Below are 27,326 nucleotides of genomic sequence, written 5' to 3'. Positions count from 1 at the left end.
ACCAAGTTAAGTTCAAAATTACACGAAACGAGAAAAACTTGTCTATGCATAGAACTAAGCATTCCTAAGGCATCAAATTTGACCGTTATACTCTATTTAGTGTTCTTCGAAGTCTTAACTTGCTAGTTTTGCTTTTGGACAACGTTTCGTTACGTAAAGAAGCCAATAGACCAAGTTAAGTTCAAAATTGCACGAAACGTGAAAAACTTATCTATGCATAGAATTGAGCATTGCTAAGGCATCAAATTGGACCGTTATACTCTATTTAGTGTTCTTAGAAGTCTTAACTTGATAGTTTTGCTTTTGGACAACGTTTCGTTAGGTAAAGAAGCAAATAGACCAAGTTAAGTTCAAAATTGCACGAAACGTGAAAAACTTGTCTATGCATAGAACTAAGCATTCCTAAGGCATCAAATTTGACCGTTATACTCTATTTAGTGTTCTTCGAAGTCTTAACTTGCTAGTTTTGCTTTTGGACAACGTTTCGTTAGGTAAAGAAGCCAATAGACCAAGTTAAGTTCAAAATTACACGAAACGAGAAAAACTTGTCTATGCATAGAACTAAGCATTCCTAAGGCATCAAATTTGACCGTTATACTCTATTTAGTGTTCTTCGAAGTCTTAACTTGCTAGTTTTGCTTTTGGACAACGTTTCGTTACGTAAAGAAGCCAATAGACCAAGTTAAGTTCAAAATTGCACGAAACGTGAAAAACTTATCTATGCATAGAATTGAGCATTCCTAAGGCATCAAATAGGACCGTTATACTCTATTTAGTGTTCTTAAAAGACTTAACTTGCTAGTTTAGGTTTTGGACAACGTTCAGTTAGGTAAAGAAGCCAATACACCAAGTTAAGTTCAAAATTGCACGAAATGTGAAAAACTTGTCTACGCATACAATTGAGCATTCCTAAGGCATCAAATTGGACAGTTATACTCTATTTAGTGTTCTTAGAAGTCATAACTTGCTAGTTTAGATTTTGGACAACGTTTCGTTAGGTAAAGAAGCCAATAGACCAAGTTAAGTTCAAAATTACACGAAATGTGAAAAACTTTTCTATGCATAGAATTGAGCATTCCTAAGGCGTCAAATCGGACCGTTATACTCTATTTAGTGTTCTTAGAAGTCTTAACTTGCTAGTTTAGCTTTTGGACAACGTTTCGTTAGGTAAAGAAGGCAATACACCAAGTTAAGTTCAAAATTGCACGAAATGTGAAAAACTTGTCTATGCATAGAACTAAGCATTCCTAGGGCATCAAATTTGTCTATTTAGTGTTCTTAGAAGTCTTAACTTGATAGTTTTGCTTTTGGACAACATTTTGTTAGGTAAAGAAGCCAATAGACCAAGTTAAGTTCAAAATTGCACGAAACGTGAAAAACTTATCTATGCATAGAATTGAGCATTCCTAAGGCATCAAATTGGACCGTTAAACCCTATTTAGTGTTCTTAGAAGTCTTAACTTGCTAGTTTAGCTTTTGGACAACGTTTCGTTAGGTAAAGAAGCCAGTAGACCAAGTTAAGTTCAAAATTGCACGAAACGAGAGAAACTTGTCTATGCATAGAATTGAGCATTCCTAAGGCATCAAATTGGACCGTTATACTCTATTTAGTGTTCTTAGAAGTATTTACTTACTAGTTTAGCTTTTGGACAACGTTTCGTTAGGTAAAGAAGCCAATAGACCAAGTTAAGTTCAAAATTGCACGAAACGTGAAAAACTTATCTATGCATAGAATTGAGCATTGCTAAGGCATCAAATTGGACCGTTATACTCTATTTAGTGTTCTTAGAAGTCTTAACTTGATAGTTTTGCTTTTGGACAACGTTTCGTTAGGTAAAGAAGCAAATAGACCAAGTTCAGTTCAAAATTGCACGAAACGTGAAAAACTTGTCTGTGTATAGAACTAAGCATTCCTAGGGCATCAAATTTGTCTATTTAGTGTTCTTAGAAGTCTTAACTTGATAGTTTTGCTTTTGGACAACGTTTCGTTAGGTAAAGAAGCCAATAGACCAAGTTAAGTTCAAAATTGCACGAAACGTGAAAAACTTATCTATGCATAGAATTGAGCATTCCTAAGGCATCAAATAGGACCGTTATACTCTATTTAGTGTTCTTAAAAGACTTAACTTGCTAGTTTAGCTTTTGGACAACATTCAGTTAGGTAAAGAAGCCAATACACCAAGTTAAGTTCAAAATTGCACGAAATGTGAAAAACTTGTCTACGCATACAATTGAGCATTCCTAAGGCATCAAATTGGACCGTTATACTCTATTTAGTGTTCTTAGAAGTCTTAACTTGCTAGTTTAGATTTTGGACAACGTTTCGTTAGGTGAAGAAGCCAATAGACCAAGTTAAGTTCAAAATTACACTAAATGTGAAAAACTTTTCTATGCATAGAATTGAGCATTCCTAAGGCGTCAAATCGGACCGTTATACTCTATTTAGTGTTCTTAGAAGTCTTAACTTGCTAGTTTAGCTTTTGGACAACGTTTCGTTAGGTAAAGAAGGCAATACACCAAGTTAAGTTCAAAATTGCACGAAATGTGAAAAACTTGTCTATGCATAGAACTAAGCATTCCTAGGGCATCAAATTTGTCTATTTAGTGTTCTTAGAAGTCTTAACTTGATAGTTTTGCTTTTGGACAACATTTTGTTAGGTAAAGAAGCCAATAGACCAAGTTAAGTTCAAAATTGCACGAAACGTGAAAAACTTGTCTATGCATAGAACTAAGCATTCCTAAGGCATCAAATTTGACCGTTATACTCTATTTAGTGTTCTTCGAAGTCTTAACTTGCTAGTTTTGCTTTTGGACAACGTTTCGTTAGGTAAAGAAGCCAATAGACCAAGTTAAGTTCAAAATTACACGAAACGAGAAAAACTTGTCTATGCATAGAACTAAGCATTCCTAAGGCATCAAATTTGACCGTTATACTCTATTTAGTGTTCTTCGAAGTCTTAACTTGCTAGTTTTGCTTTTGGACAACGTTTCGTTACGTAAAGAAGCCAATAGACCAAGTTAAGTTCAAAATTGCACGAAACGTGAAAAACTTATCTATGCATAGAATTGAGCATTGCTAAGGCATCAAATTGGACCGTTATACTCTATTTAGTGTTCTTAGAAGTCTTAACTTGATAGTTTTGCTTTTGGACAACGTTTCGTTAGGTAAAGAAGCAAATAGACCAAGTTCAGTTCAAATTGCACGAAACGTGAAAAACTTGTCTGTGCATAGAACTAAGCATTCCTAGGGCATCAAATTTGTCTATTTAGTGTTCTTAGAAGTCTTAACTTGATAGTTTTGCTTTTGGACAACGTTTCGTTAGGTAAAGAAGCCAATAGACCAAGTTAAGTTCAAAATTGCACGAAACGTGAAAAACTTATCTATGCATAGAATTGAGCATTCCTAAGGCATCAAATAGGACCGTTATACTCTATTTAGTGTTCTTAAAAGACTTAACTTGCTAGTTTAGGTTTTGGACAACGTTCAGTTAGGTAAAGAAGCCAATACACCAAGTTAAGTTCAAAATTGCACGAAATGTGAAAAACTTGTCTACGCATACAATTGAGCATTCCTAAGGCATCAAATTGGACCGTTATACTCTATTTAGTGTTCTTAGAAGTCTTAACTTGCTAGTTTAGATTTTGGACAACGTTTCGTTAGGTAAAGAAGCCAATAGACCAAGTTAAGTTCAAAATTACACGAAATGTGAAAAACTTTTCTATGCATAGAATTGAGCATTCCTAAGTCGTCAAATCGGACCGTTATACTCTATTTAGTGTTCTTAGAAGTCTTAACTTGCTAGTTTAGCTTTTGGACAACGTTTCGTTAGGTAAAGAAGGCAATACACCAAGTTAAGTTCAAAATTGCCGAAATGTGAAAAACTTGTCTATACATAGAACTAAGCATTCCTAGGGCATCAAATTTGTCTATTTAGTGTTCTTAGAAGTCTTAACTTGATAGTTTTGCTTTTGGACAACATTTTGTTAGGTAAAGAAGCCAATAGACCAAGTTAAGTTCAAAATTGCACGAAACGTGAAAAACTTGTCTATGCATAGAATTGAGCATTCCTAAGGCATCAAATTGGACCGTTAAACCCTATTTAGTGTTCTTAGAAGTCTTAACTTGCTAGTTTAGCTTTTGGACAACGTTTCGTTAGGTAAAGAAGCCAGTAGATCAAGTTAAGTTCAAAATTGCACGAAACGAGAAAAACTTGTCTATGCATAGAATTGAGCATTCCTAAGGCATCAAATTGGACCGTTATACTCTATTTAGTGTTCTTAGAAGTATTTACTTACTAGTTTAGCTTTTGGACAACGTTTCGTTAGGTAAAGAAGCCAATAGACCAAGTTAAGTTCAAAATTTTGCAAGAAAAGTGAAAAACTTGTCTATGCATAGAATTGAGCATTCCTAAGGCATCAAATTGGACCGTTATACTCTATTTAGTGTTCTTAGAAGTCTTAACTTTCTAGTTTAGATTTTGGACAACGTTTCGTTAGGTAAAGAAGCCAATACACCAAGTTATGTTCAAAATTGCACAAAACGTGAAAAACTTGTCCATGCATAAAATTGAGCATTCCTAAGGCATCAAATTGGACCGTTATACTCTATTTAGTGTTCTTAGAAGTCTTAACTTTCTAGTTTAGATTTTGGACAACGTTTCGTTAGGTAAAGAAGCCAATACACCAAGTTAAGTTCAAAATTGCACGAAACGTGAAAAACTTGTCTATGCATAGAATTGAGCATTCCTAAGGCATCAAATTGGACCGTTATACCCTATTTAGTGTTCTTAGAAGTCTTAACTCTCTAGTTTAGCTTTTGGACAACGTTTCGTTAGGTAAAGAAGCCAATAGACCAAGTTAAGTTCAAAATTGCACGAAACGTGAAAAACTTATCTATGCATAGAATTGAGCATTCCTAAGGCATCAAATTGGACCATTATACTCTCTTTAGTGTTCTTATAAGTCTTAACTTGCTAGTTTAGCTTTTGGACAACATTTCGTTAGGTAAAGAAGCCAATAGACCAAGTTAAGTTCAAAATTGCACGAAATGTGAAAAACTTGTCTACGCATAGAATTGAGCATTCCTAAGGCATCAAATTGGACCGTTATACTCTATTTAGTGTTCTTAGAAATCTTAACTTGGTAGTTTAGCTTTTGGACAAGGTTTAGTTAGGCAAAGAAGCCAATACACCAAGTTAAGTTCAAAATTGCACGAAACGTGAAAAACTTGTCTATGCATAGAATTGAGCATTCCTAAGGCATCAAATTGGACCGTTATACTCTCTTTAGTGTTCTTAGAAGTCTTAACTTGCTAGTTTAGCTTTTGGACAACGTTTCGTTAGGTAAAGAAGCCAATAGACCAAGTCAAGTTCAAAATTGCACGAAATGTGAAAAACTTGTCTACGCATAGAATTGAGCATTCCTAAGGCATCAAATTGGACCGTTAGACTCTATTTAGTGTTCTTAGAAGTCTTAACTTGCCAGTTTAGCTTTTGGACAACGTTTCGTTAGGTAAAGAAGCAAATAGACCAAGTTCAGTTCAAAATTGCACGAAACGTGAAAAACTTGTCTATGCATAGAACTAAGCATTCCTAGGGCATCAAATTTGTCTATTTAGTGTTCCTAGTAGTCTTAACTTGATAGTTTTGCTTTTGGACAACGTTTCGTTAGGTAAAGAAGCCAATAGACCAAGTTAAGTTCAAAATTGCACGAAACGTGAAAAACTTGTCTATGCATAGAATTGAGCATTCCTAAGGCATCAAATTGGACCGTTATACTCTATTTAGTGTTCTTAAAAGACTTAACTTTCTAGTTTAGCTTTTGGACAACGTTCAGTTAGGTAAAGAAGCCAATACACCAAGTTAAGTTCAAAATTGCACGAAATGTGAAAAACATGTCTACGCATACAATTGAGCATTCCTAAGGCATCAAATTGGACCGTTATACTCTATTTGATGTTCTTAGAAGTCTTAACTTGCTAGTTTAGCTTTTGGACAACGTTTCGTTAGGTAAAGAAGCCAATAGACCAAGTTCAGTTCAAAATTACACGAAATGTGAAAAACTTGTCTATGCATAGAATTGAGCATTCCTAAGGCATCAAATCGGATCGTTATACTCTACTTAGTGTTCTTAGAAGTCTTAACTTGCTAGTTTAGCTTTTGGACAACGTTTCGTTAGGTAAAGAAGGCAATACACCAAGTTAAGTTCAAAATTGCACGAAATGTGAAAAACTTGTCTATGCATAGAACTAAGCATTCCTAGGGCATCAAATTTGTCTATTTAGTGTTCTTAGAAGTCTTAACTTGATAGTTTTGCTTTTGGACAACATTTTGTTAGGTAAAGAAGCCAATAGACCAAGTTAAGTTCAAAATTGCACGAAACGTGAAAAACTTGTCTATGTATAGAATTGAGCATTCCTAAGGCATCAAATTGGACCGTTAAACCCTATTTAGTGTTCTTAGAAGTCTTAACTTGCTAGTTTAGCTTTTGGACAACGTTTCGTTGGGTAAAGAAGCCAGTAGACCAAGTTAAGTTCAAAATTGCACGAAACGAGAAACACATGTCTATGCATAGAACTAAGCATTCCTAAGGCATCAAATTGGACCGTTATACTCTATTTAGTGTTCTTAGAAGTATTTACTTGCTAGTTTAGCTTTCGGACAACGTTTCGTTAGGTAAAGAAGCCAATAGACCAAGTTAAGTTCAAAATTTTGCAAGAAACGTGAAAAACTTGTCTATGCATAGAATTGAGCATTCCTAAGGCATCAAATTGGACCGTTATACTCTATTTAGTGTTCTTAGAAGTCTTAACATTCTAGTTTAGATTTTGGACAACGTTTCGTTAGGGAAAGAAGCCAATACAACAAGTTAAGTTCAAAATTGCACGAAACGTGAAAAACTTGTCTATGCATAGAATTGAGCATTCCTAAGGCATCAAATTGGACCGTCATACTCTATTTAGTGTTCTTAGAAGTCTTAACTTTCTAGTTTAGATTTTGGACAACGTTTAGTTAGGTAAAGAAGCCAATACACCAAGTTAAGTTCAAAATTGCACGAAACGTGAAAAACTTGTCTATGCAAAGAATTGAGCATTCCTAAGGCATCAAATTGGACCGTTATACCCTATTTAGTGTTCTTAGAAGTCTTAACATTCTAGTTTAGCTTTCGGGCAACGTTTCGTTAGGGAAAGAAGCCAATACACCAAGTTAAGTTCAAAATTGCACGAAACGTGAAAAACTTGTCTATGCATAGAATTGAGCATTCCTAAGGCATCAAATTGGACCGTTATACTCTCTTTAGTGTTCTTAGAAGTCTTAACTTGCTAGTTTAGCTTTTGGACAACGTTTCGTTAGGTAAAGAAGCCAATAGACCAAGTCAAGTTCAAAATTACACGAAATGTGAAAAACTTGTCTACGCATAGAATTGAGCATTCCTAAGGCATCAAATTGGACCGTTAAACCCTATTTAGTGTTCTTAGAAGTCTTAACTTGCTAGTTTAGCTTTTGGACAACGTTTCGTTAGGTAAAGAAGCCAGTAGACCAACTTAAGTTCAAAATTGCACGAAACGAGAAAAACTTGTCTATGCGTAGAACTAAGCATTCCTAAGGCATCAAATTGGACCGTTATACTCTATTTAGTGTTCTTAGAAGTATTTACTTGCTAGTTTAGCTTTTGGACAACGTTTCGTTAGGTAAAGAAGCCAATAGACCAAGTTAATTTCAAAATTTTGCAAGAAACGTGAAAAACTTATCTATGCATAGAATTGAGCATTCCTAAGGCATCAAATTGGACCGTTATACTCTATTTCGTGTTCTTAGAAGTCTTAACATTCTAGTTTAGATTTTGGACAACGTTTCGTTAGGTAAAGAAGCCAATACACCAAGTTAAGTTCAAAATTGCACGAAACGTGAAAAACTTGTCTATGCATAGAATTGAGCATTCCTAAGGCATCAAATTGGACCGTTATACTCTATTTAGTGTTCTTAGAAGTCTTAACTGTCTAGTTTAGATTTTGGACAACGTTTAGTTAGGTAAAGAAGCCAATACACCAAGTTAAGTTCAAAATTGCACGAAACGTGAAAAACTTGTCTATGCATAGAATTGAGCATTCCTAAGGCATCAAATTGGACCGTTATACCCTATTTAGTGTTCTTAGAAGTCTTAAATCTCTAGTTTTGCTTTTGGACAACGTTTCGTTAGGGAAAGAAGCCAATACACCAAGTTAAGTTCAAAATTGCACGAAACGTGAAAAACTTGTCTATGCATAGAATTGAGCATTCCTAAGGCATCAAATTGGACCGTCATACTCTATTTAGTGTTCTTAGAAGTCTTAACTTTCTAGTTTAGATTTTGGACAACGTTTAGTTAGGTAAAGAAGCCAATACACCAAGTTAAGTTCAAAATTGCACGAAACGTGAAAAACTTGTCTATGCAAAGAATTGAGCATTCCTAAGGCATCAAATTGGACCGTTATACCCTATTTAGTGTTCTTAGAAGTCTTAACTCTCTAGTTTAGCTTTCGGGCAACGTTTCGTTAGGTAAAGAAGCCAATAGACCAAGTTAAGTTCAAAATTGCACGAAACGTGAAAAACTTATCTATGCATAGAATTGAGCATTCCTAAGGCATCGAATTGGACCATTATACTCTTTTTAGTGTTCTTAGAAGTCTTAACTTGCTAGTTTAGCTTTTGGACAACGTTTCGTTAGGTAAAGAAGCCAATAGACCAAGTTAAGTTCAAAATTGCACGAAATGTGAAAAACTTGTCTACGCATAGAATTGAGCATTCCTAAGGCATCAAATTGGACCGTTATACTCTATTTAGTGTTCTTAGAAATCTTAACTTGCTATTTTAGCTTTTGGACAAGGTTTTGTTAGGTAAAGAAGCCAATACACCAAGTTAAGTTCAAAATTGCACGAAACGTGAAAAAACTTGTCTATGCATAGAATTGAGCATTCCTAAGGCATCAAATTGGACCGTTATACTCTCTTTAGTGTTCTTAGAAGTCTTAACTTGCTAGTTTAGCTTTTGGACAACGTTTCGTTAGGTAAAGAAGCCAATAGACCAAGTCAAGTTCAAAATTGCACGAAATGTGAAAAACTTGTCTACGCATAGAATTGAGCATTCCTAAGGCATCAAATTGGACCGTTAAACCCTATTTAGTGTTCTTAAAAGTCTTAACTTGCTAGTTTAGCTTTTGGACAACGTTTCGTTAGGTAAAGAAGCCAGTAGACCAAGTTAAGTTCAAAATTGCACGAAACGAGAAAAACTTGTCTATGCGTAGAACTAAGCATTCCTAAGGCATCAAATTGGACCGTTATACTCTATTTAGTGTTCTTAGAAGTATTTACTTGCTAGTTTAGCTTTTGGACAACGTTTCGTTAGGTAAAGAAGCCAATAGACCAAGTTAATTTCAAAATTTTGCAAGAAACGTGAAAAACTTATCTATGCATAGAATTGAGCATTCCTAAGGCATCAAATTGGACCGTTATACTCTATTTCGTGTTCTTAGAAGTCTTAACATTCTAGTTTAGATTTTGGACAACGTTTCGTTAGGGAAAGAAGCCAATACACCAAGTTAAGTTCAAAATTGCACGAAACGTGAAAAACTTGTCTATGCAAAGAATTGAGCATTCCTAAGGCATCAAATTGGACCGTTATACCCTATTTAGTGTTCTTAGAAGTCTTAACTCTCTAGTTTAGCTTTCGGGCAACGTTTCGTTAGGTAAAGAAGCCAATAGACCAAGTTAAGTTCAAAATTGCACGAAACGTGAAAAACTTATCTATGCATAGAATTGAGCATTCCTAAGGCATCGAATTGGACCATTATACTCTTTTTAGTGTTCTTAGAAGTCTTAACTTGCTAGTTTAGCTTTTGGACAACGTTTCGTTAGGTAAAGAAGCCAATAGACCAAGTTAAGTTCAAAATTGCACGAAATGTGAAAAACTTGTCTACGCATAGAATTGAGCATTCCTAAGGCATCAAATTGGACCGTTATACTCTATTTAGTGTTCTTAGAAATCTTAACTTGCTATTTTAGCTTTTGGACAAGGTTTTGTTAGGTAAAGAAGCCAATACACCAAGTTAAGTTCAAAATTGCATGAAACGTGAAAAACTTGTCTATGCATAGAATTGAGCATTCCTATGGCATCAAATTGGACCGTTATACTCTCTTTTGTGTTCTTAGAAGTCTTAACTTGCTAGTTTAGCTTTTGGACAACGTTTCGTTAGGTAAAGAAGCCAATAGACCAAGTCAAGTTCAAAATTACACGAAATGTGAAAAACTTGTCTACGCATAGAATTGAGCATTCCTAAGGCATCAAATTGGACCGTTAAACCCTATTTAGTGTTCTTAGAAGTCTTAACTTGCTAGTTTAGCTTTTGGACAACGTTTCGTTAGGTAAAGAAGCCAGTAGACCAACTTAAGTTCAAAATTGCACGAAACGAGAAAAACTTGTCTATGCGTAGAACTAAGCATTCCTAAGGCATCAAATTGGACCGTTATACTCTATTTAGTGTTCTTAGAAGTATTTACTTGCTAGTTTAGCTTTTGGACAACGTTTCGTTAGGTAAAGAAGCCAATAGACCAAGTTAATTTCAAAATTTTGCAAGAAACGTGAAAAACTTATCTATGCATAGAATTGAGCATTCCTAAGGCATCAAATTGGACCGTTATACTCTATTTCGTGTTCTTAGAAGTCTTAACATTCTAGTTTAGATTTTGGACAACGTTTCGTTAGGTAAAGAAGCCAATACACCAAGTTAAGTTCAAAATTGCACGAAACGTGAAAAACTTGTCTATGCATAGAATTGAGCATTCCTAAGGCATCAAATTGGACCGTTATACTCTATTTAGTGTTCTTAGAAGTCTTAACTGTCTAGTTTAGATTTTGGACAACGTTTAGTTAGGTAAAGAAGCCAATACACCAAGTTAAGTTCAAAATTGCACGAAACGTGAAAAACTTGTCTATGCATAGAATTGAGCATTCCTAAGGCATCAAATTGGACCGTTATACCCTATTTAGTGTTCTTAGAAGTCTTAAATCTCTAGTTTTGCTTTTGGACAACGTTTCGTTAGGGAAAGAAGCCAATACACCAAGTTAAGTTCAAAATTGCACGAAACGTGAAAAACTTGTCTATGCATAGAATTGAGCATTCCTAAGGCATCAAATTGGACCGTCATACTCTATTTAGTGTTCTTAGAAGTCTTAACTTTCTAGTTTAGATTTTGGACAACGTTTAGTTAGGTAAAGAAGCCAATACACCAAGTTAAGTTCAAAATTGCACGAAACGTGAAAAACTTGTCTATGCAAAGAATTGAGCATTCCTAAGGCATCAAATTGGACCGTTATACCCTATTTAGTGTTCTTAGAAGTCTTAACTCTCTAGTTTAGCTTTCGGGCAACGTTTCGTTAGGTAAAGAAGCCAATAGACCAAGTTAAGTTCAAAATTGCACGAAACGTGAAAAACTTATCTATGCATAGAATTGAGCATTCCTAAGGCATCGAATTGGACCATTATACTCTTTTTAGTGTTCTTAGAAGTCTTAACTTGCTAGTTTAGCTTTTGGACAACGTTTCGTTAGGTAAAGAAGCCAATAGACCAAGTTAAGTTCAAAATTGCACGAAATGTGAAAAACTTGTCTACGCATAGAATTGAGCATTCCTAAGGCATCAAATTGGACCGTTATACTCTATTTAGTGTTCTTAGAAATCTTAACTTGCTATTTTAGCTTTTGGACAAGGTTTTGTTAGGTAAAGAAGCCAATACACCAAGTTAAGTTCAAAATTGCACGAAACGTGAAAAACTTGTCTATGCATAGAATTGAGCATTCCTAAGGCATCAAATTGGACCGTTATACTCTCTTTAGTGTTCTTAGAAGTCTTAACTTGCTAGTTTAGCTTTTGGACAACGTTTCGTTAGGTAAAGAAGCCAATAGACCAAGTCAAGTTCAAAATTGCACGAAATGTGAAAAACTTGTCTACGCATAGAATTGAGCATTCCTAAGGCATCAAATTGGACCGTTAAACCCTATTTAGTGTTCTTAAAAGTCTTAACTTGCTAGTTTAGCTTTTGGACAACGTTTCGTTAGGTAAAGAAGCCAGTAGACCAAGTTAAGTTCAAAATTGCACGAAACGAGAAAAACTTGTCTATGCGTAGAACTAAGCATTCCTAAGGCATCAAATTGGACCGTTATACTCTATTTAGTGTTCTTAGAAGTATTTACTTGCTAGTTTAGCTTTTGGACAACGTTTCGTTAGGTAAAGAAGCCAATAGACCAAGTTAATTTCAAAATTTTGCAAGAAACGTGAAAAACTTATCTATGCATAGAATTGAGCATTCCTAAGGCATCAAATTGGACCGTTATACTCTATTTCGTGTTCTTAGAAGTCTTAACATTCTAGTTTAGATTTTGGACAACGTTTCGTTAGGTAAAGAAGCCAATACACCAAGTTAAGTTCAAAATTGCACGAAACGTGAAAAACTTGTCTATGCATAGAATTGAGCATTCCTAAGGCATCAAATTGGACCGTTATACTCTATTTAGTGTTCTTAGAAGTCTTAACTGTCTAGTTTAGATTTTGGACAACGTTTAGTTAGGTAAAGAAGCCAATACACCAAGTTAAGTTCAAAATTGCACGAAACGTGAAAAACTTGTCTATGCATAGAATTGAGCATTCCTAAGGCATCAAATTGGACCGTTATACCCTATTTAGTGTTCTTAGAAGTCTTAAATCTCTAGTTTTGCTTTTGGGCAACGTTTCGTTAGGTAAAGAAGCCAATAGACCAAGTTAAGTTCAAAATTGCACGAAACGTGAAAAACTTATCTATGCATAGAATTGAGCATTCCTAAGGCATCAAATTGGACCATTATACTCTCTTTAGTGTTCTTAGAAGTCTTAACTTGCTAGTTTAGCTTTTGGACAACGTTTCGTTAGGTAAAGAAGCCAATAGACCAAGTTAAGTTCAAAATTGCACGAAATGTGAAAAACTTGTCTACGCATAAAATTGAGCATTCCTAAGGCATCAAATTGGACCGTTATACTCTATTTAGTGTTCTTAAAAATCTTAACTTGCTAGTTTAGCTTTTGGACAAGGTTTTGTTAGGTAAAGAAGCCAATACACCAAGTTAAGTTCAAAATTGCACGAAACGTAAAAAACTTGTCTATGCATAGAATTGAGCATTCCTAAGGCATCAAATTGGACCGTTATACTCTCTTTAGTGTTCTTAGAAGTCTTAACTTGCTAGTTTAGCTTTTGGACAACGTTTCGTTAGGTAAAGAAGCCAATAGACCAAGTCAAGTTCAAAATTGCTCGAAATGTGAAAAACTTGTCTACGCATAGAATTGAGCATTCCTAAGGCATCAAATTGGACAGTTATACTCTATTTAGTGTTCTTAGAAGTCTTAACTTGCTAGTTTAGCTTTTGGACAACGTTTCGTTAGGTAAAGAAGCAAATAGACCAAGTTCAGTTCAAAATTGCACGAAACGTGAAAAACTTGTCTATGCATAGAGCTAAGCATTCCTAGGGCATCAAATTTGTCCATTTAGTGTTCTTAGAAGTCTTAACTTGATAGTTTTTCTTTTTGACATCGTTTCGTTAAGTTCAAAATTACACGAAATGTGAAAAACTTGTCTATGCATAGAATTGAGCATTCCTTGTAATACCCCGTATTTGTGAGACCGTTAAAGCGGACAAGTATCTTTAGTAGTATCATCCATTGAGCCATATAGTGTTATAGATGTGGTAATTGTAAACTTAGAATATTAAAAATAAAAGGGATTAATCATAAGAATATTCAACATAATACATAATGGCCGGATTGTAATTATGCAAGTGGCAGAATAGTAAATACAGAAGGGTCATAATAGTCTTTGAAAAAAAAAAAATAAAAAAAAATAAAAAAAAATTAAAACCTAAACCTACAGTGCCCGAACCCCTCCTTCACTCTATTTTCTTCTTCTTTTGTTCTTTTGTTCTTTTCTCCTAAATTACTTGTGCAGCCGTGACTCTCTTCTCCACCATCACCACAACCCCATCCGACCAGCCACCCATACCAGTCACCTCCAGCCACCGGCAACCACCACTCTCCGGAACCATCTTTGAAGGTCTTTAGAAGTTGGTAAGAACTATGATCTCATTATATACAAGTTAATTGAAAATTTGTTAGATTACAAATTTAGGGTATTTGAACCAATTTGGGGTTTTTGTTAAATTAATATTAGACTTGATAAATTAAGTCATAATATGTTATTTATGACTAGGTTGGCTCATTGGATATTATTTGACGTTAATTGTTTGAGCTTGTGAAGTTTGTTTCTACAAGAGGTAGGGGAAACTTCTACCCCCCTTGATAATTCCTTCTATGCCTTGTATTAATTGTAGGGAAACTACCATCCTCTCTAATAATTCTTTGTATATCTTGTATTTAATCCTTTTAGGAAAATTTCTATTCTCTTTGATAAATCTTTTATGCCTTGTATTGAATCATTGTAGGAACTTCCTAAATTCTTAAATTCCTTGTTCCTACAATTGTTTGATTGTTGTTCATGGATAATTGTTGGCCTCTATTATTCTTTGTCTTCCTCCATGGACATGTTGTGGCCTAAGCCATTGTTGTGGGTCTTGCATCCATCATGTTTTACTATAAATTTTCGTAACAAAGATATTGCATAAATACTTTTATTTGCATCAAATTCTTTTAATGCATTAAAGAGGAAAATTATAAATTTATTCAAAACCAATAATTTGCATATTTTACACCCTTGTGGAGTTCAATGGATGAGGGGTCGGGAGTGACGCCGGGGTTTCAGCCTGGACATTGTGCAACTCCCAGGAGGATCCCGAGTTTATTGGACCGCAATATGAGATTTTAGAAAACTGTATTGTAAACTGTTTTGGGTACAACCTAGTTGTACTGTTGTTGCTAAAGTAAATTCCTGTAATGATATAAAAATTATATCATTGGTAAATGTTTTTGAAATGTATTGTAATGTGGCATATATTGAGCCAAGTTTTGTGGACAATTGTTGGTTGTGTTGTTCTTGTATCACATTGCTCGGTGTGGGGTGTACAACCCACTACCGGTTTAGGTGTCCGGATATCCTTGTTGTTTGGGGAGTACACTTTCCTTAAATGGATCCTCCCTTGTGTGTGATTGTGACCTTACGTGTACTTGTATACACTTGGTCAACGAGTGTTTCGGCATTCGGTGTGCCTCAATTGTTCCACTTGTTGTTTTAAATATGTACAATATTTTAAATGTATATATATGTTGTAAATTGCATTTATTGATGCATATTGGATGTTGTACCTTGTAGCCATTTATCCAGATTCTTGTTGTTATGTACCATGTTTATTTTCTATGGCACTTTGAGCGTTGTGAATCTTTATAGGGGCCCGAATCTAGTACGGTTCCTTCTGGTATTGTATTTCTATCCCTCATTGTTTATCGTTCTATTTTTATTTCCCTACTGGGCCTTTCGCTCATGCCTTCTTTTCTTTCTTTTCCTTTCCCCCCCCCCCTCAGGTCAGGAAAAGGTTCAGGATCGACTGCCGGAGGCGTGACGGTGTGGTGTAGTCCGTGTTTATTAGCTGTCTGTTTCCTTACCTTTATTTAGGATTGTTAGACATTTTAAATTGTTGAATTTTATTTATGACTCAGTCACCTTCAACTTGAGCAGTTGTTTTGTTTCCGCTGTGATATTGACCACTAAGGTCTAGCATTCTGATTAAGTGGTTGTTTTATTGCATCTGCTTGATGTAGACCGTTGGGGTCTTAATTACTATAGTGGTATTGGATTATGTTTCTAGAGGCTTAATGCCATTGGAGTCCTCTTTAGGACAATTATTTATTGTTGTGCAGGCTAGCGCTCATTGTTCTATAAAATTGCACCACATCTGTCTAATTTGTATATGTGTTTTCCTATCTCACGACCCCACCCAAAACGGGGCGTGACAACTTGGTATCAGAGGTTTAGGTTCTAGTGTCCTAACCTTGTGTGTCTATGGGCTACACTGTGCGTCTCCGCAGTCAACAAGTAAGTTTTGTTTTCAATATTAGTCTTGTAGTTGGAATTACTGACATTATGATTGTTCTGATACTTATGTTCTTAGAGGTAGATATAAGTTCTTGTTTGTGCTATAATTGTAGTTGTCTGTTGTTAGCTGGTTATGTCATGTTTGTATGTTAAATAACACATTCAATTCGACTAAATATTTTTGTGTATGTAGTTAATGTCAGAGGTTCGAATGATGCACTTGATTGTGTGTATAGTTAATATTAGTGGTTAGATGATGCACATGAAATGATTCATCAGAAAAACTTGTTTGGTGGTTTGATAAACAAGGAAGTGTTCTCCACACTCCTTGGTTCATGAAGTAAAACAAAATAGTTAAAGTTTTACGATATTAATGGCATTCAAAGTAATAGTAATCTTTCATGATGAAAAGGGTTGTATGTTATGTGTCTTGATTGATAAGTATGTGTCTTACTAATAGAATGGTAAATTGATAATTTGGATGACCGCATCAACTTAATGACGTCACAAAACGTGTTGAACTTAAGATTTTAGAGTTTTGTTGAGGCTGTGTAGTAACTAAGAAGTATGGGAAAGTTTTAGTTTTAAAATTGAAGTTGTGTTATCCAAAAGTTAAGAACATTGGGTATGTGGTGTACAAAGTACCTATTGAGGTATGTAGTAAAAATCCTAGTGAAGTGGGAAAGGAAATTGTCGGAAAGGTTGACACTTTAAATTTATAAGTTTAGAGTTTTCTAGTGGTTGAAAAATGGGAAAAAAGTGTATTGTGAAATCCTTGGTGGATTATTTGAACCTACTAAGATCTAAGTATAAGTTAGTAACTCTTATTGAGAGTCACTTCCCAATGAATGATGTTAGTGAGATTTAAAAAAATTTTAAAGATAACTAAGTTGTGTGGATTTTATTGCATGTCGTTAATGGTTAAGGAGACCTTTTCAATATTTGAAGTAAATTCATGAGTGTTGGGTGTTGTGATGATAAATGGAGTTGTTTAGAGATTAATGCACTTTATGTTAAGAGAATGATCTTAATTGTAATGGAGTAAATGTCTAAGTAATGGTATGATGTTCTTGATTAATAACACCTCATGAGATGTTAATGGTATATGTTTGTGGAAATTATGCCTATCTAAGTGACGATCATGTAACTAAATGTGTTTAATGATGAAAGTGTAGTTGTGAAAATGCTAGAAGCATACTGGAGTTCTTTTTAGATATATGGGAATCATTGTATCTTGAATTTCTTGAGAAGTTATCACCTAAGTTACTAATCTTATAATTATGAGATGGTAATAGAAAATCAAAGAAATTGTTGAAGTTGTCCACTTGTGAATGTACGTTAAAAGAAAATTTGAATACTAGTGAAAGTTGTAAAGGCATAGTGTATAGTGAAGCTGAAAATTTGTATGGTGAATATAGAGGTAAGGTGGATGATATGACACATATATTGGGTTCAGATTAATTTTGATGATCATCTTGATTATTATGGGAGACATGTATATTTATGGTTGCTTACAACTTTTTGGGTAATTGGTGTTAGTTAGAAATTAGTGTAAGTTCTCAAGTTTGTTATTGGAGACATGGTTACTCAATTAGGGAATTTCTAAATTAATTATTTAAGTGGTCTTTGTGATGTCATGATTGGAGTATGATGGTTACAGTGTGTCAAATTTTTTTTTTAGGATAGTTGATTCTAAAGGTTTGATTGGTGAATGGTGATCCTATTGTAGTAAGGTTGGGTGATTTTGATGTTTTGACTAAACTAAAAATTCCTTTGTGGATGATATATTATTTGGTGGACTTTTGGATTTTAATAGTTTTACGGGTGCACGACGATTTATTTTTCTATAAAAAGGTCGATAGAATGAATATTACACAGGGTATTTTATTGTGGGTTATAATGATGACGATTATATTATGAATATGATTCAAATAGTTAACGAATGTTATAAGGACATAATTATGTTGGTTAAGTAATATGAATTGAGTGAACAAAGTTAAGTTTCATGGTTAGATAATCTCTAAAGAAGGAGGTAGACTCTTCTAAAGTTGAAGCTGTTTTTAAATGGAAACAATCAAAGAATATATAAAAAGGGACAAGCTATTTAAAGCTAAAGTTGTGATCATTTGTTAAACACTAATATTCCTTTTCGTGGTGTAAGTGCTTGGCAAGATTGTTGCCTACTATCTTGTATTTAAGTTGCATCCAATTCTTGATGCGTGACAAAGTAGTCTATGAAATGATAATGTGTGAAACTGATCAAGATTTGACTGAGGATTATATTTCTGAATTTTTTTACCTATTTATTTGAAACACGTGGTACTACTCCAAGGAATCAGTGTTGAGATGTTTTAAGAATTGGCTATATTTTTGCCAATCAATGGTCCTTCTTTTCTGTCTGCATCTATAGTATAGTTTTTTGTGACACATTTTTCTTTTATAATGTATTCATGAGAGAGACGTTTTGAAGTAGTTAAGATTTTTTGTAATTACGGTTCTTTTGATGGTTATATGCTCTTTGAGTCGTGCCTTGAAAATCCATGTATGATAATAACTAATAAGGTTGAAAATTGCTCCTAAGCTATATTTTCCATTAATTTTTTTGATCAGGAGAAAAATATTGTTGTAACTTATAAATTTTTTTTATTTATATTTTTACTACTGAAGAACGTTATGAATAAATTCTTCTTGATGGTTTACATTATGACATGTCAATTATGCACTTAACCTATGATGTATAATATTTTTATTGGGTCTACTTATGATGATAGATAATGGGGCTATTTATAGGTTGACTTTGCTGTATAAGTAAAATTTAATATCTCATAAATATTATAGTTGATGAGCATTTGAAAATAGTAGCATCTTTGTATTATGTGTGCCTGTGGACGTGTATTTACATGTCTCTTAATTGGACCTACTGTACTAAAAGAACTTTTGGCTATAACATTTGAAAACTTGCTCGTCTCGTTAATTGTGTGAATTTACTTGGGCAACATTTGTTGACTAAGTTTGATAATGTCTATTTGTTTATGTTATTGACAAGATTGTGAATTCGGTGAACTTTTCCTTTAAGCTAATAAGATATATCATGTCATGCTATAATTGGTTATAAATTGTCAAAAATTTGTATTTTACTGCGTTCCATGGTCTACTAATAAGTATGACTTATATTAAATAGCATAAATTATGCTGTTAATTTTTCTAGTATTGTAGTCATTTTATGTGAAACTAGCTTATATTGACTTCAAAAAAAAAAAAAAAGAGTTCTGTCTGTTTCTTCTTGAAATTGGAATTGAACTTGTATGCATTGGAAGTGGTTAATGGTTTTTGGCCTAGCCGACGAGTTTACAAATTATTAAGTGTACATGATTTCTAATCCCATAGTGGATTTACTTAATTATTTATTTCCCTATACTTGATAGATTCTGAGAATAAGTCGTATTGACATTGGATCTTTCGAGTAGGATTCATGGTAGAATTTCTCTTGTAACATTTTTTCTTGAGGTTGAAGTTTCTGATAGCATGGACGCATGTCTAGTGTTTCGTGGTAAATTAGAAATAACTAATACTATGGGTAAACTAGCAGTTTCTTAGTAAAATTTTGAGGACGAAATTTTATTTAGAGGGGGAGAATGTTACACCTCGAAAGCCTGTAGTTCTTGTGTGTTTGTGAAGGCAAACTATTACTCGTAGGCATCATGCTTAGCAAGTGGTATAAATTTCGAAGACGAAATTTTTGCTTAGTGGGGAAGAATGTTACACCCCAAGTACTTACAATTCTTATGTGTTGTGCAACATTGAGTAGTGACCATGTTTTGTTATGTATTGTTACTTACGGGTGTTTTAGCTTAGGTAGATTTAGATGTTCTAACTTAGATAGTTTTATAAATTTCGAGGACGAAATTTTTGTTAAGTGGGGAAGGATGTAATACCCTGTATTTGTGAGACCGTTAAAGCGGACAAGTATCTTTAGTAGTATCATCCATTGAGCCATATAGTGTTATAGATGTGGTAATTGTAAACTTAGAATATTAAAAATAAAAGGGATTAATCGTAAGAATATTCAACATAATACATAATGGCCGGATTGTAATTATGCAAGTGGCAGAATAGTAAATACAGAAGGGTCATAATAGTCTTTGAAAAAAAAAATAAAAATAAAATTAAAACCTAAACCTACAGTGCCCGAACCCCTCCCTCACTCTATTTTCTTCTTCTTTTGTTCTTTTGTTCTTTTCTCCTAAATTACTTGTGCAGCCGTGACTCTCTTCTCCACCATCACCACAACCCCATCCGACCAGCCACCCATACCAGTCACCTCCAGCCACCGGCAACCACCACTCTCCGGAACCATCTTTGAAGGTCTTTAGAAGTTGGTAAGAACTATGATCTCATTATATACAAGTTAATTGAAAATTTGTTAGATTACAAATTTAGGGTATTTGAACCAATTTGGGGTTTTTGTTAAATTAATATTAGACTTGATAAATTAAGTCATAATATGTTATTTATGACTAGGTTGGCTCATTGGATATTATTTGACGTTAATTGTTTGAGCTTGTGAAGTTTGTTTCTACAAGAGGTAGGAGAAACTTCTACCCCCCTTGATAATTCCTTCTATGCCTTGTATTAATTGTAGGGAAACTACCATCCTCTCTAATACTTCTTTGTATATCTTGTATTTAATCCTTTTAGGAAAATTTCTATTCTCTTTGATAAATCTTTTATGCCTTGTATTGAATCATTGTAGGAACTTCCTAAATTCTTAAATTCCTTGTTCCTACAATTGTTTGATTGTTGTTCATGGATAATTGTTGCCTCTATTATTCTTTGTCTTCCTCCATGGACATGTTGTGGCCTAAGCCATTGTTGTGGGTCTTGCATCCATCATGTTTTACTATAAATTTTCGTAACAAAGATATTGCATAAATACTTTTATTTGCATCAAATTCTTTTAATGCATTAAAGAGGAAAATTATAAATTTATTCAAAACCAATAATTTGCATATTTTACACCCTTGTGGAGTTCAATGGATGAGGGGTCGGGAGTGACGCCGGGGTTTCAGCCTGGACATTGTGCAACTCCCAGGAGGATCCCGAGTTTATTGGACCGCAATATGAGATTTTAGAAAACTGTATTGTAAACTGTTTTGGGTACAACCTAGTTGTACTGTTGTTGCTAAAGTAAATTCCTGTAATGATATAAAAATTATATCATTGGTAAATGTTTTTGAAATGTATTGTAATGTGGCATATATTGAGCCAAGTTTTGTGGACAATTGTTGGTTGTGTTGTTCTTGTATCACATTGCTCGGTGTGGGGTGTACAACCCACTACCGGTTTAGGTGTCCGGATATCCTTGTTGTTTGGGGAGTACACTTTCCTTAAATGGATCCTCCCTTGTGTGTGATTGTGACCTTACGTGTACTTGTATACACTTGGTCAACGAGTGCTTCGGCATTCGGTGTGCCTCAATTGTTCCACTTGTTGTTTTAAATATATACAATATTTTAAATGTATATATATGTTGTAAATTGCATTTATTGATGCATATTGGATATTGTACCTTGTAGCCATTTATCCAGATTCTTGTTGTTATGTGCCATGTTTATTTTCTATGGCACTTTGAGCGTTGTAAATCTTTATAGGGGCCCGAATCTAGTACGGTTCCTTCTGGTATTGTATTTCTATCCCTCGTTGTTTATCGTTCTATTTTTATTTCCCTACTGGGCCTTTCGCTCATGCCTTCTTTTCTTTCTTTTCCTTTCCCCCCCCCCTCAGGTCAGGAAAAGGTTCAGGATCGACTGCCGGAGGCGTGACGGTGTGGTGTAGTCCGTGTTTATTAGCTGTCTGTTTCCTTACCTTTATTTAGGATTGTTAGACATTTTAAATTGTTGAATTTTATTTATGACTCAGTCACCTTCAACTTGAGCAGTTGTTTTGTTTCCGCTGTGATATTGACCACTAAGGTCTAGCATTCTGATTAAGTGGTTGTTTTATTGCATCTGCTTGATGTAGACCGTTGGGGTCTTAATTACTATAGTGGTATTGTATTATGTTTCTAGAGGCTTAATGCCACTGGAGTCCTCTTTAGGACAATTGTTTATTGTTGTGCAGGCTAGCGCTCATTGTTCTATAAAATTGCACCACATCTGTCTAATTTGTATATGTGTTTTCCTATCTCACGACCCCACCCAAAACGGGGCGTGACATTCCTAAGGCATCAAATCAGACCGTTATACTCTATTTAGTGTTCTTAGAAGTCTTAACTTGCTAGTTTAGCTTTTGGACAACGTTTCGTTAGGTAAAGAAGCCAGTAGACCAAGTTAAGTTCAAAATTGCACGAAACGAGAAAAACTTGTCTATGCATAGAACTAAGCATTCCTAAGGCATCAAATTGGACCGTTATACTCTATTTAGTGTTCTTAGAAGTCTTTACTTGCTAGTTTAGCTTTTGGACAACGTTTCGTTAGGTAAAGAAGCCAATAGACCAAGTTAAGTTCAAAATTTTGCAAGAAACGTGAAAAACTTGTCTATGCATAGAATTGAGCATTCCAAAGGCATCAAATTGGACCGTTATACTCTATTTAGCGTTCTTAGAAGTCTTAACTTTCTAGTTTAGATTTTGGACAACGTTTCGTTAGGTAAAGAAGCAAATACGCCAAGTTAAGTTCAAAATTGCACGAAACGTGAAAAACTTGTCTATGCATAGAATTGAGCAATCCTAAGGCACCAAATTGGACCGTTATACTCTATTTAGTGTTCTTAGAAGTCTTAACTTTCTATTTTAGATTTTGGACAACGTTTCGTTAGGTAAAGAAGCCAATACACCAAGTTAAGTTCAAAATTGCACGAAACGTGAAAAACTTGTCTATGCATAGAATTGAGCATTCCTAAGGCATCAAATTGGACCGTTATACCCTATTTAGTGTTCTTAGAAGTCTTAACTCTCTAGTTTAGCTTTTGGACAACATTTCGTTAGGTAAAGAAGCCAGTAGACCAAGTTAAGTTCAAAATTGCACGAAACGAGAAAAACTTGTCTATGCATAGAACTAAGCATTCCTAAGGCATCAAATTTGACCGCTATACTCTATTTAGTGTTCTTCGATGTCTTAACTTGCTAGTTTTGCTTTTGGACAACGTTTCGTTAGGTAAAGAAGCCAATAGACCAAGTTAAGTTCAAAATTGCACGAAACGTGAAAAACTTATCTATGCATAGAATTGAGCTTTCCTAAGGCATTAAATTGGACCGTTATACCCTATTTAGTGTTCTTAGAAGTCTTAACTCTCTACTTTAGCTTTTGGACAACGTTTCGTTAGGTAAATAAGCCAATAGACCAAGTTCAGTTCAAAATTGCACGAAACGAGAAAAACTTGTCTATGCATAGAACTAAGCATTCCTAGGGCATCAAATTTGTCTATTTAGTGTTCTTAGAAGTCTTAACTTGATAGTTTTTCTTTTGGACAACGTTTCGTTAGGTAAAGAAGCCAATAGACCAAGTTAAGTTCAAAATTGCACGAAACGTGAAAAACTTGTCTATGCATAGAATTGAGCATTCCTAAGGCATCAAATTGGTCCGTTATACTCTATTTAGTGTTCTTAGAAGTCTTAACATTCTAGTTTAGATTTTGGACAACGTTTCGTTAGGTAAAGAAGCCAATACACCAAGTTAAGTTCAAAATTGCACGAAACGCGAAAAACTTGTCTATGCATAGAATTGAGCATTCCTAAGGCATCAAATTGGACCGTTATACTCTATTTAGTGTTCTTAGAAGTCTTGACTTGCTAGTTTAGCTTTTGGACAACGTTTCGTTAGGTAAAGAAGCCAGTAGACCAAGTTAAGTTCAAAATTGCACGAAACGAGAAAAACTTGTCTATGCATAGAACTAAGCATTCCTAAGGCATCAAATTGGACCGTTATACTCTATTTTGTGTTCTTAGAAGTCTTTACTTGCTAGTTTAGCTTTTGGACAACGTTTCGTTAGGTAAAGAAGCCAATAGACCAAGTTAAGTTCAAAATTTTGCAAGAAACGTGAAAAACTTGTCTATGCATAGAATTGAGCATTCCTAAGGCATCAAATTGGACCGTTATACTCTATTTAGCGTTCTTAGAAGTCTTAACTTTCTAGTTTAGATTTTGGACAACGTTTCGTTAGGTAAAGAAGCAAATACACCAAGTTAAGTTCAAAATTGCACGAAACGTGAAAAACTTGTCTATGCATAGAATTGAGCAATCCTAAGGCACCAAATTGGACCGTTATACTCTATTTAGTGTTCTTAGAAGTCTTAACTTTCTAGTTTAGATTTTGGACAACGTTTCGTTAGGTAAAAAGCCAATACACCAAGTTAAGTTCAAAATTGCACGAAACGTGAAAAACTTGTCTATGAATAGAATTGAGCATTCCTAAGGCATCAAATTGGACCGTTATACCCTATTTAGTGTTCTTAGAAGTCTTAACTCTCTAGTTTAGCTTTTGGACAACATTTCGTTAGGTAAAGAAGCCAGTAGACCAAGTTAAGTTCAAAATTGCACGAAACGAGAAAAACTTGTCTATGCATAGAACTAAGCATTCCTAAGGCATCAAATTTGACCGCTATACTCTATTTAGTATTCTTCGATGTCTTAACTTGCTAGTTTTGCTTTTGGACAACGTTTCGTTAGGTAAGAAGCCAATAGACCAAGTTAAGTTTAAAATTGCACGAAACGTGAAAAACTTGTCTATGCATAGAATTGAGCTTTCCTAAGGCATTAAATTGGACCGTTATACCCTATTTAGTGTTCTTAGAAGTCTTAACTCTCTACTTTAGCTTTTGGACAACGTTCAGTTAGGTAAAGAAGCCAATACACCAAGTTAAGTTCAAAATTGCACGAAAGGTGAAAAACTTGTCTACGCATAGAATTGAGCATTCCTAAGGTATCAAATTGGACCGTTATACTCTATTTAGAGTTATTAGAAGTCTTAACTTGCTAGTTTAGCTTTTGGACAACGTTTCGTTAGGTAAAGAAGCCAATAGACCAAGTTAAGTTCAAAATTACAAGAAATGTGAAAAACTTGTCTATGCATAGAACTGAGCATTCCTAAGGCATCAAATCGGACCGTTATACTCTATTTAGTGTTCTTAGAAGTCTTAACTTGCTAGTTTAGCTTTTGGACAACGTTTCGTTAGGTAAAGAAGGCAATACACCAAGTTAAGTTCAAATTGCACGAAATGTGAAAAACTTGTCTATGCATAGAACTAAGCATTCCAAGGGCATCAAATTTGTCTATTTAGTGTTCTTAGAAGTTTTAACTTGATAGTTTTGCTTTTGGACAGCATTTTGTTAGGTAAAGATGCCAATAGACCAAGTTAAGTTCAAAATTGCACGAAACGTGAAAAACTTGTCTATGCATTGAATTGAGCATTCCTAAGGCATCAAATTGGACCGTTAAACCCTATTTAGTGTTCTTAGAAGTCTTAACTTGCTAGTTTAGCTTTTGGACAACGTTTCGTTAGGTAAAGAAGCCAGTAGACCAAGTTAAGTTCAAAATTGCACGAAATGTGAAAAACTTGTCTACGCATACAATTGAGCATTCCTAAGGTATCAAATTGGACCGTTATACTCTATTTAGTGTTCTTAGAAGTCTTAACTTGCTAGTTTTGCTTTTGGACAACGTTTCGTTAGGTAAAGAAGCCAATGGACCAAGTTAAGTTCAAAATTTTGCAAGAAACGTGAAAAACTTGTCTATGCATAGAATTGAGCATTCCTAAGGCATCAAATTGGACCGTTATACTCTATTTAGCATTCTTAGAAGTCTTAACTTTCTAGTTTAGATTTTGGACAACGTTTCGTTAGGTAAAGAAGCCAATACACCAAGTTAAGTTCAAAATTGCACGAAACGTGAAAAACTTGTCTATGCATAGAATTGAGCATTCCTAAGGCATCAAATTGGACGGTTATACTCTATTTAGTGTTCTTAGAAGTCTTAACTTTCTAGTTTAGATTTTGGACAACGTTTCGTTAGGTAAAGAAGCCAATACACCAAGTTAAGTTCAAAATTGCACGAAACGTGAAAAACTTGTCTATGCATAGAATTGAGCATTCCTAAGGCATCAAATTGGACCGTTATACCCTATTTAGTGTTCTTAGAAGTCTTAACTCTCTAGTTTAGCTTTTGGACAACGTTTCGTTAGGCAAAGAAGCCAGTAGACCAAGTTAAGTTCAAAATTGCACGAAACGAGAAAAACTTGTCTATGCATAGAACTAAGCATTCCTAAGGCATCAAATTTGACCGCTATACTCTATTTAGTGTTCTTCGATGTCTTAAATTTCTAGTTTAGATTTTGGAAAACGTTTCGTTAGGTAAAGAAGCCAATACACCAAGTTAAGTTCAAAATTGCACGAAACGTGAAAAACTTGTCTATGCATAGAATTGAGCATTCCTAAGGCATCAAATTAGACCGTTATACCCTATTTAGTGTTGTTAGAAGTCTTAACTCTCTACTTTAGCTTTTGGACAACGTTTCGTTACGTAAAGAAGCCAATAGACCAAGTTAAGTTCAAAATTGCACGAAACGAGAAAAACTTGTCTATGCATAGAACTAAGCATTCCTAAGGCATCAAATTTGACCGTTATACTCTATTTAGTGTTCTTCGATGTCTTAACTGCTAGTTTTGCTTTTGGACAACGTTTCGTTAGGTAAAGAAGGCAATACAACAAGTTAAGTTCAAAATTGCACGAAATGTTAAAAAGTTGTCTATGCATAGAACTAAGCATTCCCAGGGCATCAAATTTGTCTATTTAGTGTTCTTAGAAGTCTTAACTTGATAGTTTTGCTTTTGGACAACATTTTGTTAGGTAAAGAAGCCAATAGACCAAGTGAAGTTCAAAATTGCACGAAACGTGAAAAACTTGTCTATGCATAGAATTGAGCATTCCTAAGGCATCAAATTGGACCGTTATACTCTATTTAGTGTTCTTAAAAGACTTAACTTTCTAGTTTTGCTTTTGGACAACGTTCAGTTAGGTAAAGAAGCCAATACACCAAGTTAAGTTCAAAATTGCACGAAATGTGAAAAACTTGTCTACGCATACAATTGAGCATTCCTAAGGTATCAAATTGGACCGTTATACTCTATTTAGTGTTCTTAGAAGTCTTAACTTGCTAGTTTAGCTTTTGGACAACGTTTCATTAGGTAAAGAAGCCAATAGACCAAGTTAAGTTCAAAATTACACGAAACGAGAAAAACTTGTCCATGCATAGAATGAGCATTCCTAAGGCATCAAATCGGACCGTTATA

General features: G+C 34.6%; 2 long non-coding RNA genes across 2 annotated transcripts; both read left to right on the top strand.

Annotated features, from left to right (window-relative positions):
- Positions 1-13,959: 13,959 nt before the first annotated feature.
- On the top strand, positions 13,960-15,909 carry LOC120013674. The gene is made up of 3 exons (XR_005471473.1): positions 13,960-14,123; positions 14,266-14,329; positions 15,531-15,909. It is a non-coding gene; the product is annotated as an uncharacterized LOC120013674 (long non-coding RNA).
- Positions 15,910-20,236: 4,327 nt separating this feature from the next.
- Positions 20,237-22,061, top strand: LOC120013690. Its single transcript, XR_005471476.1, has 3 exons — positions 20,237-20,420; positions 20,563-20,626; positions 21,826-22,061. It is a non-coding gene; the product is annotated as an uncharacterized LOC120013690 (long non-coding RNA).
- Positions 22,062-27,326: the final 5,265 nt, after the last annotated feature.

The sequence above is a fragment of the Tripterygium wilfordii genome, chromosome 13, assembly GCF_013401445.1.
Source record: "Tripterygium wilfordii isolate XIE 37 chromosome 13, ASM1340144v1, whole genome shotgun sequence".
Lineage (NCBI taxonomy): Eukaryota > Viridiplantae > Streptophyta > Magnoliopsida > Celastrales > Celastraceae > Tripterygium > Tripterygium wilfordii.
This window is presented reverse-complemented; position numbering and strand designations above follow the sequence as displayed.